The sequence below is a fragment of the Hyla sarda genome, chromosome 4, assembly GCF_029499605.1.
Source record: "Hyla sarda isolate aHylSar1 chromosome 4, aHylSar1.hap1, whole genome shotgun sequence".
Taxonomy (NCBI): domain Eukaryota; kingdom Metazoa; phylum Chordata; class Amphibia; order Anura; family Hylidae; genus Hyla; species Hyla sarda.
Window position 1 is genome coordinate 197,011,998 of NC_079192.1, and position 12,255 is coordinate 197,024,252.

A 12,255-nucleotide genomic window follows, 5' to 3' on the forward strand; every position below is an offset into this window, starting at 1 on the left:
TGAGCATGCGCGAGCCATGGGAAGATTTAGACCGTGGGACATATATTTGTTTTGATGGAGGATTTTAACCAATAACAAGTGTAGGAGGTCACATGCTAAGACTATACAATTGTGTTGCAATACTTCACAGATGAAGTCACATGACCGAAATCAGGTGACGCTTCAGGAAGCGTGGCACTGTAACAACGCCGGCTCATGGACAAACAGGAAATATGCAGAAAGGGTGCACCGCCGGGATAGTGAGGTAAGTACTGACTTCTTATATTCCCAAATTCAATTAAATTCAATTCGATATATGTTGATATAAAGAATCAAGGAAGCAAATGATTGGAGCATCCAAGGTAGGAGGGGTTCCCTATGGTCTATAAAAGTACTAACAATGGGCCCCGCTCACCACATGCCTCAGACACCTCTGATGAAGTGACTGGTGTCACGAAACATGTAGGGGAGGCAGGTTATATAACAGCAGTGTCCTCATCTAGTGGCCCTGTAGTACTGCAGGCACAGGGCCAGATACAGACCTCCAGCTGGAGGTCCATTCATAACCAATAGTGTGTGGCAACAACTGCTGGGTTTTTAACCCCTTAACGACCACGGACGTAAATGTACGTTCTGGTTTGGCGGGACTTCCCGCACCAGGACGTACATTTACGTCCTGTGTATGACCGTGAGCATCGGAATGGTGCTCACGTCATACATGGCAGGTTCCGGCTTCTAGCAGCAGTCGGGGACCCGCCCATAATGGCCGACATCCACGATCGCGCAGATGTCTGCCATTAAGCCCTCAGATGCCGTGATCAATACAGTACTTTGAATGGATGATTGGGTCGCCCGCAGCGCTGCCGCGGCGATCCGATCATCCAGCATGACTGCCCGAGGTCCCCTCACCTGGCTCTGGCCGTCTCCCGGTCCGAGATCGAGCAGACCAGAGCAGAAGATCACTGATAATGCTGATCAGTGCTGTGTCCTATACATAGCACTGCACAGTATTAGCAATCAAAGGATTGCTATAGATAGTCCCCTATGGGGACATAAAAAGTGTTTAAAAAAAAGTTGAAAAATTTAAGAAAAGTGAAAAATACCCTCCCTCAACAAAAATTGTCCGTTTTTCCCATTTTACCCCCAAAAAGCGTAACATTTTTTTTAATGAACATATTTGGTATCGCCGCGTACGTAAATGTCCGAACTATCAAAATATAATGTTAATGATCCTGTACAGTGAATGGCGTAAAACATAAAAAAAAAAAAAAAAATAAAAAAAAATGCAAATGGGAATCCCTATTTCTCTCTTGTTGGATTGTTTACATATTGGCTACTGTCTGTTGGGAAGAACTCCCGACAGGGCAAATTTGTGTAAAATGTATGGAAAAAACGAATAAAATGTTTAATAAAAAAAATACTAAAAATGCTGCTTTTTTTGTCACATTTTATAAAAAAGAAAATTATAAAAAAATGTCTAAAACTTTTATATATGCAAATGTGGTATCTAAAAAAAAAAAGTACAGATGACGCCGCAAAAAAATGAGCCCTCATACTGCCCTATATACGGAAAAATGAAAAAGTTATAGGTGGTCAAAATAGGGTGATTTTAGATTACTGATTTTGTACAAAAAAATTTTTTTTTATTTTTTTTTTTTAAACGGTACAAAAATATAAAAGTATCTAGCCATGGGTTTTAATCGTATTGACCCACAGAATAAAGAACACATGTCATTTTTACCGTAAAGTGTACAGTGTAAAAACAAAACCCTCCAAAATGTGCAAAATTGTGGTTTTCATTAAAATTTCCTCCCTGAAAAAATATTTTTTTGGGTTCGCCGTACATTTTATGGTAAAATGAGGTTTCATTACAAAGTACAATTGGTCATGCAAAAAAAGAAAAGCCCTTATATGGGTCTGTAGATGGAAATGTAAAGGAGTTATGGATTTTAGAAGGAGAGGAGGAAAAAACAAAAACACAAAAATTTAAATTGGCCTGGTCCTTAAGGTCCTTAAACCATTTTTTTCCCCCTCACAAGTTTGATAATTTTAAGCTAATCAATAAAAGTGAAGTTTTAAAGGGAGGGTGCACTATAAAGGGGTTTTGCACCCCCATCTGGAATCTATTCCAGGTGTGGGGTTTGGATTTTTTGTATAATATTACCCCAGCAATATCTCCTGGGCATAAAGAAAAGAACTATGCTGGTATGAGTCCCCCTGGCGCTCATACTAGTCAAGCCAAATTTATTGGTGCCTGGTTCCGGCAAAATTGATTAGACTTAGCAAGCAGACCACAAGCCAGTGATTCCTGAGTTTGTTGACGACTCAGGAATCAAGATTAACTTCGTCGGGTTCACTGAAATGGACTATTTCACCTTTTTTTTTTTGCCAGTGACTGCTTTGTCAATCTGATGGTTGACCAGACGAACCTGTACGCCCAACAGTTCGTCGCTGCAAACCCCGGCTCATTTTTAGCTAGACCCAATGAATAGTACTCAGTCAATGTAGCCAAAATAAGGACCTTTTTGGGGCCTCATGCTGCATATGGGTCTAGTTAAAAAATACAGTGTCAGGCAATACTGGAGTGGGGACGTCCTCTACCAGACCCCGCTCTACAGTATGACCATGACACGTCCCTGGTTCGAGGCCATTCGGAAATGTTTGCATTATGCTGATAATGCAAAGTGATCCCGTGTATGACCGCCTTTATAAAATCAGGCCATCAATCACTTTGGGGCCAAATTTTGGGAGGCCTATGTCCCTGGGTGGGAGGTCGCTATTGATGAGTCTCTCATCAGCTTTAAGGGGAGACTCCATGGTATTACATCCATGGTATTATGTAAATTAATGTAAATAAATAAAATAAATGTAAATTACAAGGGAGCACGGTATGGCGTGAAGATGTATAAACTTTGCGAGAGTACCACCGGGTACACTTGCAAGTTTATAGTGTAAGAGGGACGAGATTCCCGTATTGAACCCCCAGAATGTCCCCCCATTCTGGGTGTTATCGGAAGAATCGTTTGGGGCCTTTTGCACCCATTACTAGATAAGGGTTACCACCTTTACGTGGATAACTTTTACACTAGTATCTCTTCACATCCCTCACCGCCAGATCCACGGTCTCTTGTGGGACAGTCCGGAAGAATCAAAGAGGCCTTCCGCCCCATCCCCTACACGCTCCTTTCCCCGGGGTGAGTCCTGTGCCTTTTCCCATGAAAACCTGTTGCTGGCCAGGTATAAGGACAAGTGGGATGTCTTTATGCTCACCACAATTCATGGGAACGGCAGCACCCCTGTCCTTATGCTAGTTTACACTGCATCGGCTTTTGTTATAGGGTCCTAAGTTTACACTGTGCAGAAGAATCCTATTGAAAACAATGGGATACTTCTGTGGCCGCTGATGAGGCATGTGAGGTCACGTCCCCAAACCTGCAAATGTCAGCAATACACCCTTTCTGACAGCATGCATATATATATATATATATATATATATATATATATATATATATATTTATTATAGTGTTTGATCTCCGGGGGGGGGGGGGGGGGGTCCGAACTGGGACCCCCTGCGATCCCCTGCACGGGGCCACGGCTCTGCCATGCAGGAGGCATGCCGGCCGCAGCATGACACTGTGGCTTACAGGCCTCCTCAGTATAATTATGGGGAGGCAGCGTTCTTGCCTCACTTCCTCTCCCATAGAACTTTTTGGTGACGGGGCGGGTAGGAGGCATAACCGTTGACCTCTCAGGTTGACTCTATGCGCATTAGAGCTCACACTGAGCGCTTATGTCGAGGCACAGTTTAGTAGATAAAGGGGGGGGGGGTTCCAGCGGTCAAACCCCCACGGTCAAACACTTATCCCCTATCCTGTGGCTGCAGTTGTCTTTTAAGGACTCAGCCCATTTTTGCCTTAAATCAACTGGTGCCAGAAAGTTACAGATTTGTAAATTACTACTATTAAAAACATCTTAATCCTTCCAGTACTTTTTAGGGGCTATATACTACAGAGGAAATGCTTATCTTTTTAGATTTCTCTGATGTCATGACCACAGTGCTCTCTGCTGACCTCTGGTGTCCATTTTAGGAACTGTCCAGAGCAGAAGAAAATCCCCATAGCAAACATATGCTGCTCTGGACAGTTCCTAAAATGGACAGCAGAGGTCAGCAGAGAGCACTGTGGTCATGACATCAGAGAAATCTAAAAAATATAAGCATTTCCTCTGTAGTATATAGCCCCTAAAAAGTACTGGAAGGATTAAGATTTTTTTAAAGGAGTACTCTAGTGCAGAGTATTCCTGCTCCGTCCTGCCCGGGCTGCAAAATAAATGAAAATGAACCATCACTCACCTCCCTGGGTTCCCGCGGAGCGCCACTACAGCTGATCAGTCCTCCGGTCCATCTCCTTCATACTTCCGGGTGTAACGAAGCGTCACATGGCGCTCAGCCTATCATGGGCCGAGGCTGAACATCGCGGCGGCCGGCGATAGGCTGAGCGCCATGTGACGCTTCGTTATCGCCGGCCGCCGCGATGTTCTGCCTCGGCCCATGATAGGCTGAGCGCCATGTGACGCTTCGTTACACCCGGAAGTATGAAGGAGATGGACCGGAGGACGGATCGGCTGTAGTGGCGCTCCGCGGGAACCCAGGGAGGTGAGTGATGGTTCATATTCATTTATTTTGCAGGACGGAGCAGGAATACTCAGCACTAGAGTACTCCTTTTTTAATAGAAGTAATTTACAAATCTGTTTAACTTTCTGGCACCAGTTGATTTAAAAAAAGCATTTTTCCACAGGAGTACCCTTTTAGCACTTCCATTTTTTAGCACTTCCTCACCACCTAAAATCATTATGCTTTCAAGTTTACGCCTACAGACCCATATAAGGACTTGTACTGTGTAGTAAAATCACTTACGGTATTTGATACCAAAATCGGCAGAAAAAGGAAAAAAAAATTTGTGGGGTGAAATAAAAAAAAAAAGGCAATTTTGATTGCAGCGTCTAAAGGTTAATGCTGGGCCCAATCAGTGGTGCCCGGCATTGACCATTGGTCCTGGCTGCTGATGGCATGCTTCAAACACCATTAAAGGGACCAGAGTGTCCTTAACCCCTTAAGGACCAGGCCATTTTATACCTTAAGGACCGGAGCGTTTTTTGCAATTCTGACCACTGTCACTTTAAACATTAATAACTCTGGAATGCTTTTAGTTATCATTCTGATTCCGAGATTGTTTTTTCGTGACATATTCTACTTTAATTTAGTGGTAAAATTTTATGGTAAATTGCATCCTTTCTTGGTGAAAAATCCCAAAATTTGATGAAAAAAATGAAAATTTTGCATTTTTCTAACTTTGAAGCTTTCTGCTTGTAAGGAAAATGGATATTCAAAATATATATTTTTTGGGTTCACATATACAATATGTCTACTTTATGTTTGCATCATAAAATTTATGAGTTTTTACTTTTGGAAGACACCAGAGGGCTTCAAAGTTCAGCAGCAATTTAGAAATTTTTCACAAAATTTTCAAACTCACTATTTTTCAGGGACCAGTTCAGTTTTGAAGTGGATTTGAAGGGTCTTCATATTAGAAATACCCCATAAAAGACCCCATTATAAAAACTACACCCCCTAAAGTATTCAAAAAAACATTCAGTAAGTGTATTTACCCTTTAGGTGTTTCACAGGAATAGCAGCAAAGTGAAGGAGAAAATTCAAAATCTTCATTTTTTACACTCGCATGTTCTTGTAGACCCAATTTTTGCAAGGGATAAAAAGGAGAAAATTTTTACTTGTATTTGAAACCCAATTTCTCTCGAGTAAGCACATACCTCATATGTCTATGTTAATTGTTCGGCGGGCGCAGTAGAGGGCTCAGAAGGGAAGGAGCGACAAATGGTTTTTGGGGGGCATGCCGCATTTAGGAAGCCCCTATGGTGCCAGGACAGCAAAAAAAAACACATGGCATACCATTTTGGAAACTACACCCCTCAGGGAACGTAACAAGGGGTAAAGTGAACCTTAATACCCTACAGGTGATTCACGACTTTTGCATATGTAAAAAAATATATATTTTTTTTACCTAAAATGCTTGGTTTCCCAAAAATTTTACATTTTTAAAAAGGGTAATAGCAGAAAATACCCCCCAAAATTTGAAGCCCAATTTCTCCCGATTCAGAAAACACCCCATATGGGTGTGAAAAGTGCTCTGCTGGCGCACTACAGGTCTCAGAAGAGAAGGAGTCACATTTGGCTTTTTGAAAGCGAATTTTGCTCTGGGGGCATGCCGCATTTAGGAAGCCCCTATGGTGCCAGGACAGCAAAAAAAAAAACACATGGCATACCATTTTGGAAACTAGACCCCTCGGGGAACGTAACAAGGGGTAATTTGAACCTTAATACCCTACAGGTGTTTCACGACTTTTGCATATGTAAAAAAATATATATTTTTTTTACCTAAAATGCTTGTTTTCCCAAAAATTTTACATTTTTTAAAAGGGTAATAGCAGAAAATACCCCCCAAAATTTGAAGCCCAATTTCTCCCGAGTACGGCGATACCCCATATGTGGCCCTAAACTGCTGCCTTGAAATACGACAGGGCTCCAAAGTGAGAGCGCCATGCGCATTTGAGGCCTAAATTAGGGACTTGCATAGGGGTGGACATAGGGGTATTCTACGCCAGTGATTCCCAAACAGTGTGCCTCCAGCTGTTGTAAAACTCCCAGCATGTCTGGACAGTCAACGGCTATCTGGCAATACTGGGAGTAGTTGTTTTGCAACAGCTGGAGGCTCCGTTTTGGAAACAGTGGCGTACCAGACGTTTTTCATTTTTATTGGGGAGGGGGGTTGTATAGGGGTATGTGTATATGTAGTGTTTTTTTACTTTTTATTTTATTTTGTGTTAGTGTAGTGTAGTGTTTTTAGGGTACAGTCGCACGGGCGGGGGTTCACAGTAGTTTCTCTCTGGCAGTTTGAGCTACGGCAGAAAATTTGACGCAGCTCAAACTTGCAGCCGGATACTTACTGTAATCCTCCGCCCATGTGAGTGTACCCTGTACGTTCACATTGGGTGGGGGGGGGGGGGGAATCCAGCTGTTGCAAAACTACAACCCCCAGCATGTACGGACAGCGGAAGGGCATGCTGGGTGTTGTAGTTATGCAACAGCTGGAGGCATACTATTTTGGCTGGGGATGCTGGGGATTGTAGTTATGCAACAGCTGGAGACACACTGGTTTGCTACTTAACTCAGTGTGCCTTCAGCTGTTGCAAAACTACAACTCTCAGCAGTCACCGACAGCCAACGAGCATGCTGGGAGTTGTAGTTATGCAACCACCAGATGCACCACTACAACTCCCAGCATGCACTTTAGCTGATTGTGCAAGCTGGGAGTTGTAGTTACACAACAGCTGAAGGTACACTTTTCCATAGAAAGAATGTGCCTCCAGCTGTTGCAAAACTACAAGTCCCAGCATGCCCATAAGGGCATGCTGGGAGTTGTGGTGGTCTGCCTCCTGCTGTTGCATAACTACAGCTCCCAGCATGCCCTTTTTGCATGCTGGGAGCTGTTGCTAAGCAACAGCAGGAGGCTGTCACTCACCTCCAACGATCCTCGCTGCACCAGGTCAGTCCCTCGTCGTCTCCGCCGCCGCCGCTGCTCCTGGGGCCCCGATCCCAACAGGGGCGCCGGGGATCCGGGTCCCCAGCACCCGGGGTCTTCTGCCCGCACCCGCTCACGTCCTCCGGAAGAGGGGCGGAGCGGGTTGCGGGACTGACGCCCGCAGCAGGCGCCCTGATTGGTCGGCCGGTAATCCGGCCGGCGAATCGGGGCGATCGTGAGGTGGCACCAGTGCCACCTCACCCCTGCTAGCTCTGGCTGTTCGGGGCCGTCTCTGACGGCCCCGATCAGCCAGTAATTCCGGGTCACTGGAGACCCGATTGACCCGGAATCCGCCGCAGATCGCTGGACTGAATTGTCCAGCGATCTGCGGCAATCGCCGACATGGGGGGTCATAATGACCCCCCTGGGCGATATGCCCCGATGCCTGCTGAACGATTTCAGCAGGCATCGGGGACCGGCTCCGCTCCAGATGGTTGCGGGGGGCCGGTAAAACACATGACGTTCTCATACGTCATGTGTCCTTAAGGACTCGGAAATGGAGACGTATGAGAACGTCATGTGTCCTTAAGGGGTTAAGGTGTTAAAAGTTGGATGATGCTTGAAATCATTTTCTTCTGTTAACCATGGTTATCTTCAATGAAATTGGTTGTCATCATTGCTTGGCATAAAAAAGGCCTTATAGGCAAGGACTTTGACTTTGATCAGATTGCTGTGGGGGACCCCCATGCCCCCTCAATGCAAGCCTATGGGAGGGGGCGTGACAGCCGTGAAGCTCTTTCCCATAGGCTTGTTTTCAGAGGGCGTGGCCGTTATGTAACGAGGGGCATGGCCGACCCCCGCAGCACAAAAACAGTGCTTGGAACATTTAATTCCGAATGCTGGTCAGTGGAGTACCCCTTTTTAACACTGTAAATAGTCATTCCATAAACTTGTTGTATTTGAGAATAAGTTTGATGACATATGAATTATAAAGTATATAATATTACTGTAGTCTGATCTTTCTATAGTATACTAAAGTACAAGATCTAAAAGCACTGAAGCTGTGCACATATGAATGAATAAAAGCAAATGTGCGCACAGTTTCTCCCGAAGTACTGCAGCCTTTGGTTGAGTTTGATATAGGAGCACTCTAGACAAGTTCTGGTTTGCTAGCACCAAGCGCACATTATGCAGGTGTTGCATTTGACCACTTGGTGGCAGTGTTTCACTTCCATCGGTTTTTGGCTGGGCAGTACAGTACTTCTTGTTGCAGCACATAAGTCTTTTGTGTTAATTAGAAGAAAGGGGTGAAAAGTCACTTGTATGTTGTCCCTATTATTAGCCTTTAAACTTTTTAAATCAGTATTTACTGAAAACACACTGTAGTATGGTTAGTTTGGTATATGCCAGGCATTAAAGGGGTCACTTTGGAGAATTATTTTATCTCTGGGAGACACTTTGAAGGTTGTTTGAGACCATAAGTACAGTATTTTAATAGCTTGAGGTGACCAAACTACTGTAATATCTGACAATACTACTGGCTAGTTATAAGTCAGAGGAACTGACCTGATCGGGTAAGGTGCCTGTCCTGCAATGTACAGTACAATATATATTATGTCATAAGCTGCTTTATTTTTATATGTATGTGTAAGTTAGATTCTATTAAAGGCACAAAGGGGGGGGGGGGATTCCTCAAAACCTGTGCAGAGGAAAAGTCCACCAGTTGCCCATAGAGTTGTAGTTTTGCAACAGCTGGAGGCACCCTGCTTGGGGAAACACTGTTCTGGAGGCACATCCTCTGATGGTGCTTGATACAATGGGCATCAGATCTTGTCAGGGGAAGCTGGCACTGTGTCCACATTGTGCAGGTGATGTGCCATTATGTGGTCAGAGTCCACTGGTGTCCACTTCTTGAGCAAGGGGCTCCACACCAATGTTCATATGCCCGGATAAGGGATAGGTTGTCTTCACTTCCCAAGATTTGTAACATTGTTATATAACTGGAAACAGTTGTACAGGGATAAAAAAAAATAGTTTTTAAATGCTGCAGCAAAGTCTCATTGACTTCAGTGGGATTCTGCTTCACTGGTTCACACAGCAGAAATGTCCTCACCTGATGTTTCTGCCATATAAATTCTAATTCCGGCATTCGCAGAAAGAATAGACATGTCTATTCTTCGGATTCCGCAAGGAGATGCATGGCCGTCTATGAGACAGCACATTTCTCAGCAGCCCTAGTGCCAGCATGTTCTGCCAGCACTCCACTGTCAGTGGAAATTTTCTGTCCGGATATTTCACCATGTGAACATAGCCCAAGAGTGCGTTCTCGCTCATCAGATGTGCAGTTGTAAAGTTGTTGATTTTACAAGGCAGTCATAAGTACATAAAAATTGCCTTGTAAAATTGGCACTTGCAGCTTCAAATCCCCAGTGGGTCCTGCTGGAAATCACCAATTGGGCCGATGTCCAGCATTGACCCATTAGACACTGGGATAAAACTGGAGAATAATGTTGCCAGTACCTTAGTTGAGCTTATTGGGATCCCCATGACAAAATCGTGGGGTAAAAAAACTATCAAAACAAAACGGAATAAGAACTACAGATAACAGCGAAAAACATGAGACCTCGTACATCCCTGTATACAGAGAAAGTGTTTTGGGGGTCATAAGAGGACTATTTTAACCATTTTATAATTTTTTGGGGGAAATAAAACAAAACCTAATATACATTTGGCATCATTTTAATCATAGGGACCTACAGAATAAAGATAATGGGGGACATTTATCATTAAAAGTGTACGCTACTCTTTTTTTTTAAATTTTTTTTTACCGGTCTTTTTTCCTTCTAACTTTTTGCTTAGCAGCGTGTAATTTATAATCTGTGTCTACCATAGATAATGAATGCCCCGCTGCTGTGCACGTTTGTTTTGCGCAGGGTAGAGAGGTTTTGTACGTGTGCTTTTGGTATGCATACTTTTGCACCTAGAAATCAGGGTTAGCGCAATATTTTGCGACTTATTACAAATGTCGCTTATGATAAATAAGGGTGCAGTGCATGTCTAAATCAGAAAACGGTGTACTGCTAGACAAAACGCTATGAAATTTCTATTCAAAAAGTCGCATATAAGTCACTAAATTTACATAACTGTGACATTTAAGCGCCAAAGATAGACGGAAAAAAAGTCTATATTGAATGATAAATGTCCCACAATGTGTAATTTTTACCAAAAAGTGCAGAAAGGGAAATCCCCAATAGTTGCAAAAATGGTGGTGGTGTTTTTTTTTTTTTCCTAATTTTGCTGTCATTACAAAGTACAATTTGTGGCGCATAAAACAAGCTCTCATGGAAAATAGTAGGCGATGTGGTGGTAAAATGTTATCATTCCATTTGTATGTTCTACAGTTATGACAAATAAGACCAGTTATTGGATGGATGTATAACATTTTATAAAAATGGAACATGATGTATATTGAATGAGAATCGGAACCGATGTGTACAGCTATTGCTTCAGATGGTTTGCGAATATGTTGACGGCTGGACTTAACTTGAGCAAAAATGTATTTTTTTATTTTATTTTTTATTTTTCTATTGCATCTGTAGTGCAATATAACTTATCCCCTATCTGAAGAGAGAGGGGATAAGTTATAGATCGTGGGGGGTCAGAGTACTGGGGGCTCCCCCCGATCTCCTGGACGGGGCTGCAAGTGCGGTGTCGTCCCCAGCAGAAAGCCGCACCAGACCCACCCCTCCATGTATTTCTATGGGATACAGCGAGGGGGCATGTCGGCAGCTGCGTCATGCAGAGACGAAATGCCCCCTTTCCAGAAGACTGCTTGGACACCCCCCCCCCCCCCCCCGTGATCGATTACTTATCCCCTATCCTTTCTTTGGATTGAGGATGAGTTATATTGCACTACAGATGTCCTTTAAGGCGCACCAAATACTCTGCATATGTGCTGCCGGCACACAGAGTTGCAGAAGAGCAAGCGCTCTGTGTGTCCACTTGTGACTGCCAGAGGGAAATCCGCAGATACGAGCAGACACACAGAGCTATGGCAGCAGCAGCAAGGAGAGTGCTCTTCCGTAACTGTGTACCAGAAGCACATCCGCGGCTTCAAATACACTGTCAATGTGCTCCCATGTGAACGTACCCTGAGATTACCTGTGGAATTTACCATTATCTTCAGTGGGTCCAAAGGAAAATCTGTCTCTATTGCGGATTTTCTGATGACTGATTGAAGTCAATGGTAGTCTGCCTCAGGGTATGGTCATGTGCGTATTTTCTGCTGCAGATTTGCTTTAGTCGGTTTTGCTACCCATTGAGCCTCACATGCCATTTCAGCACTGTTCTCACTGCAATGCTGCTCACAGCTGAAAATGTTATTTGCCGCCAAGTATGACCGTCAGTTTGCTGCACCCCTTCATGTCCAGTGGTGAGTGACAACCTGAGTGCACAGAGAAGCCCTCCACATGTGCCTAATTGGCAGTAGGGGGAGCAGTGATCTGGCTGTAACCAAGCCCCTTATGGATGGATGAGTTGTAAACAGTGGTCACTGATCTCTCACATGTGAATTCACCCTTCACCCTTGGGTTACAAAGAAGTGTTAGTTTGTGCACTGACGCCAGATTACTTATGAGTAATATCTATACAGGAAGGTGAGGAAAACATAATCCCCTC

At 43.9% G+C, this 12,255-nt stretch overlaps 1 protein-coding gene across 1 annotated transcript in view; it reads left to right on the plus strand.

The window, feature by feature from the left end:
- The window catches only part of NET1 (neuroepithelial cell transforming 1), a 49,182-nt gene that overhangs the window by 10,668 nt on the left and 26,259 nt on the right, over nt 1-12,255 (plus strand). The gene's annotated exons all lie outside the window — the stretch shown is intronic.